At 51.8% G+C, this 5,391-nt stretch overlaps 1 long non-coding RNA gene across 2 annotated transcripts; it reads left to right on the top strand.

The window, feature by feature from the left end:
* Nucleotides 1-805: 805 nt before the first annotated feature.
* Nucleotides 806-5,129, top strand: LOC149913977 (uncharacterized). Of its 2 annotated transcripts, none has more exons than XR_016460741.1 (3): nucleotides 806-1,154; nucleotides 2,361-2,682; nucleotides 3,949-5,129. It is a non-coding gene; the product is annotated as an uncharacterized LOC149913977 (long non-coding RNA). The 2 variants fall into 2 exon arrangements; XR_016460742.1 differs by having other exon boundaries at nucleotides 806-1,059.
* The last annotated feature ends 262 nt before the right edge of the window (nucleotides 5,130-5,391 follow it).

The following is a 5,391-nucleotide window of genomic DNA, read 5'->3' on the forward strand; positions in this document are numbered from 1 at the left end:
TATTTGACGTATAGAAGATGAATGCTTCTATTTATTTTCTCACAGTCTCTCAGCTCTCAAACTGCTATTGTAAACTTTAATCCATTTGGCAGAGCAGCGAGCAGAGCAGGCAAGTGTTGAGATTGGGCATCAAGGTAGCAGCAAAAGCCAAGAGCATCAAGGAGGAGGAAGTGAGGAGAAGGTAAGTGAAAGGCAGGGAAGGTAATGGTAGGCTAAGGCAGGGGGAAGGGGAGGAGCAAGGGAGGTGAGGGTAAGGGAGAAAAGAGGGGAGGGGATGGGAGAAGAGGAAATGAAGGGGGGCTTAAAGGAAAACCTATGATTAAAAAAAAAAAAAAAAAACAGGAAAAAAATGAGAAAAAAAATGGAAAAAAATGAGAAAAAAAAAAGAAAAAGAGAAAAAAGAGAAAAGAAGAAAAAGAAAAATAATATATGAAAAAAGACAAAAAGGAAAACCAAATAAAGCAAAGAGACAAAAGGTAAAGCGAAAAGAAAAAAGAAGTCAAGTAAGAAGTAAAGAACACCACCGAAGAAAAGAATGGGTGGCAACAAATAGAGAGAGAGCAATGCATGGCACTGCAAAGGAAAGCAAGGCGAGAGTAGCAGCAAAAGCCAAGAGAGTCAAGAAGTCAGTGAAGAGCAGGAAAGGTAAGCTGGGGCTTGGATGGGTATTGGGTGGGAAAGGTTGTTTAAAAAAAAAAAAAAAAAAAAACAGAAAAAATAATGAAAGAAGCACAAAGTGAGGAAAGAAATGTTGCAATCCATTGTTTTTAATTATTTAGCTCAAGTACAGGGCAGGCAAATATGAAAGCTTACTGTGTAGCAGTTACCTGAGGCCCCTGACTGATGAGTGATCCTGGGATGGAAGAAGGAGTTTTGCCAGTTTGATGGGGGCTGATAGTTGTAGCTGTAGTCACAAATAACTGGTTCTGTAGTGAGAGCTGAGCCTGGCAGTTCATCTTGTTGGTGACAAGACTTGTTTTGCAAGCAGGTTTTCCACGTTGGCTCTGCATGACGCTTTGGATGAGCGGGTATGGAGTGGAAGAAACCCTGCAGAGCCAGGTGAGAACCAAAGCAGGAGAGAGGAAAAGTGCCCTTTGCAGCAGGGATGCCGTGGTCCTTCTCTGTCCAAGCACGTGAGCCAAGCACGTGGCCTGGTGCGTGTCCCTCCCCCCTTCCTTGCTCTCCATCCCTCCCCTTATCCATCCTTTCACTTCTGTCCACCCCTCCTTCCACGTTCTCCGTCCATCCTTTCACCTCTCTTCTCCATCCCACTCTCCTCCCCCCCATCCTCCCACCTCCAACCCCTATTTGCCCCACTCCAACCCTTCCATCTCCTCATTGCCCATTGCCCCCCATTCCCTCCCCGCCATCTCCTCCTCCTCTGGCTTTAACAGAAGCTGGGGAAAAACAAGGTTGTACCCGCAGAAGTTGGTGCTGATAGCTTCTTAGGGTGGCTGCAGGCATTCCCTTGTAGAATTAATAAGGCACAGGAGGTAACTGAAGTATTGCTACAGGAGGTTACTCCAAGATGCCTGGGAACTACTTGCACTGTCAAGGAAAGTGCAGGACTGAAAGTTCAACTCCTAAAGAAAAGATGAGTCCGTGACTCGTTTGCTTTTTCTCAATGTAGGTGGGAGGGGTTTTAGCCTGGGAAGAGACCTCCTTTTACAGTGTAACTCGTTTGACATGTTCAGGGTTCTGTAGCAGCCCAGGGAGTGGCTTCTGACAATGGGTCGTGGCTCCTGTACCCCCAGGGCCACCCCCACTGGTGCACATGGAGGGAGTGGGGCCTGGGGGCACACTGCTCTTTGAGGCAGAAATCATATTTTCCTGTTGATCCCTCCATCCACCTGTATTTGCATCCATCCTTTCATCCAACAATCGTTCCATCCATCCAATGATTCTTCAATCCCTTTTTCCATCCATCCCTCCTCCATTGGTCCCTCTGTCCATCTGTTCCTCGCTCCCAGCAGCCTCCCCCTGTTACCCACCAGAACCTCCTCTGGAGCTTTGGGGGATCTCCCCATAGTGGTGCCTTCAGGCATTTCCTTGCCACCCTGCAAGTGCTCATTTTCTGTTGCTTGTCCCTTGCATCACCCCATCCCTTTGCTCAGCAGCCCTCCCAATTCTTAGTTTAAAGCCTCCCTTGCAAGGCTGCCATCCTACTGACAAAAATATCCTCACCTCCCTTAAGGAGGTGGGTCCCATCCCTTCCAAGCAGACACCAATCCACAAATAGGTGCTGCAGACACAGAACCCAAGGCCCTGCCACCAGCACCAGTCCTGCAGCCAAGGACTGGCACGCACCACCAGTGCCCTCCTTTCACTCCTGTCCCACAGCACCACCTGGGCCCCCCCAGCCTGGACTACCAGCCCGAGAGCTCTGCAGTCACTCTGGATGCAGTGTGACCTGTGCCCACCCTTCTTCCTGCTGGCCTTGCACGGTGAACCACACGAGCTGGAAGGTTGGGTGGACCGCATCCATCGCTTGGAGGCACCTCAGCCTCCTCTCCAGCACTGAGGGCACCGGAGCTGCGATGGAGCCGCGAGCCCTTCTGTGGGGCAGGAGCGTCCTCTGCTGCCAGGCTTCTCCAGCTTCAGTCCGTCACCAGCTGTGAGGCTGTGCCGTGGGGCTGAACAGTAGAACGGGGCTCATGAACTGGCTGGGCAGTTCAGCAGATGGTGAGCAATGGCACCGTGCATCTCTTGTTCCATATATTATTCTTTCATCATTCTTACTCTCCTTGCATGATGATGATCACCCTCCTTGTTTTTCTTACTATTAGTTATCTGCCTTTTCTCTCATGATGAACTCTCTTCATCTCAGCCCATGGGTTTTTACACATTCAATTTGGATTCTGTCCCCCATCTCACTGTGGAGAGCGGGTGAATGGCTGCGTGGTGCTGAGCTGCCTGCTTCTCCCTAATAAACCGAATGAATGAGAGGGTGAGTGTCCAGAACCAAAGGCTTTATGCTAAAGCTGAAGGCAAGACGGCTGGGGAGCCGTGTCATAAAACCACGACACTTTAGTGATTAACTTTTGCGTTGTTATGCTAACAGCATTCACTGAGATAACCTCCCAAACTCACCTATGAAAAGAGTAAAGGTTTCCTATGCGATCACAAGAAATTCATTGGCTGGGGGAAAATAGTTCTAACTGTAAAATTGCAGGTCTTATTCTTTGAGCTTATTCTTTGAGAGCTACTGCATATTCTATTGAGAGGGAAGAAACAGATGAAGATTGTGAACACCTTTGTGAAGGAATTAAAGAACCTTTAAGAAAAGAGAGGTGTTTCAGGTGGGATGTTAGGAAAACCTTCTCCGAGAGAGTGGTCAGGGGCTGGAACGGGCTGCCCAGGGAGGAATTGGAGTCAGCATCTTTGGAGGTGGTCAAGAAGAGTTTAGATGCCGTGCTGAGGGACGTGGTTTAGTGGTGAATATTGGTGACAGGGGGGTGGTTGGGTCGGATGGTCTTGGAGGTCTTTTCCAACCGTGGTGATTCCATCATTCTATGCATTTTGATGCCAAGGATTTTGCCTCTGTGTTCCTAACCAAAAGCACAAAAATCACAGAATCACAGAATGGCCAGGGTTGGAAGGGACCTCAAGGATCACGAATCTCCAGCCCCCTGCCACACGCAGGGCCACCAACCTCCCCATTTCATACCAGACCAGGCTGCCCAGGGCCCCATCCAGCCTGGCCTCGAACACCTCCAGGGATGGACGGGGATCCACAGCCTCTCTGGGCAGCTGTTCCAGCACCTCACCACTCTCATAGTAAAGAATTTCCCCTGACATCCAACCTAAATCTCCCCTCCCTCAACTTCAAACCATTTCCCCTCGTCCTGCAGTTATCTCCCCTTCCAAAGAGTTGATTCCCGTCCTGTTTGCAGGCTCCCTTCAGGTACTGAAAGGCTGCAATCCTTGCTATCTGTTCTTCATTACAAGGTTGCAGCTCTTCACAGTGCACTCCGTGCTACTTCTACGTGATGCCAAAGCCGACATCTACTGTTTTGTCTCCGTGAACATCAGTGAAGGTCAGTGGGTGCCATTTTTTCTGCACGAAGGAGCTCAGGTCCACACCTTTGCTCCACACACACTTCCATGCCAGGTGCCAGTTTGTCAGATTGCCCCATCTGTCGCATGGCAACACCATGGAACGGGGCACTGGTGGGAAGGCGCAGGCTCCCTGACACGCAGGCTCCATGGAGAATAACTGCACTTTAGCACTTAATAGAAGCGTTTGCATTTTTCTCTTCTAAACTGTATTGTGACCAAAAACTAGTCCCACGTCCAAACTGGTTTTCAAGGTATCGCATTTCCTGTGAAGCGCTCTTTGAGATGAAATTTCCTTCCTCTTGCTCTTAGAGAAGCTCACTTTAGAAGGAAAACAGAGAACAGGCGCCTGCTGCCAAGCTCCCTGGAAATGCTGGTTCTCTCTCGCCCCCTCTCCAGGCATTCAGCTGGCCATCTCTAAGAGGGCGCGGGTGTTCCGGGGCGGTCTGCTGCCTGAAAAGCATCCAGCCAAACTAACGTGGAACCCAAGGCCAAGCAGCAGACCTGCACTGAGTAAAGGCAGCCAAACCCACCCCGTGGTCTTTATGGAGCTCGAAGGCCAGCCTGCCCTCGGTGCCCAGAGGGAGCAAGCGAGCGCTGCAGCCACCGAGCTCCAGCTCAGCCAAATGCCTGAAGTTTAGGGCGAAGGAGTTCAGGCCAGCACAGGGAGAACCTTCGAAGATTGCAGACTCAGCATCTGACTGTGAGGCCAGCCTGCCCGAGGGGCCGCCGGCAACACCTCTGGTGTGGTGCTGCTGGCACACCAGGGCTCCGGGTCTGGGCATTGCCAGCCACCAAGGCGCAGAGCTGGGCTCCTGCCGCGGCAGGGCGGGCAGCAGGCTGCTGTGCCAGCGTCATAATGGGCAGCAGGCAGCACCGGCCACGCTGTCACCGTGTCACCACGGCGACGTTTGTGACACGGCCGCCTGGGAGGAGTATGAAGGCGGAGCACGGAGGTGGGTCCTGCATCCTGAAGGAGCATCTGGCAGAGAGCAGACGCATCTGAAGGATGAGCTCCGGCATGGCTGTTGCCAACAGGGAGCATCGCGCTGGTGTGAAGCAGACCGAGATGAAATTCTGGGAGGATGGCCCCGCCACACAGCGGGGCTACAGAATGCCAGAGGTCACCGCCAAAGGTACGCAGGCCCACAGCCGACACGGGGACCGTCTCAGGACTGCCTCCATGTGGGGCTGGGGACAGGGACGACATTTTCCATCTGCCACCTCCCTCCTGCCCTGAGCCAGCAGGAGAAGCGGCAGAAGCAGAGCGTGACCTGCTTTTCCTTTGCCCTGCAGAGCAAGTTGCTGTCTGGGATGCGGTGGCCGTCTATGTCC

The sequence above is a fragment of the Phasianus colchicus genome, chromosome 32 (genome assembly GCF_987193195.1).
Source record: "Phasianus colchicus chromosome 32, bPhaCol1.hap1.1, whole genome shotgun sequence".
NCBI lineage: Eukaryota > Metazoa > Chordata > Aves > Galliformes > Phasianidae > Phasianus > Phasianus colchicus.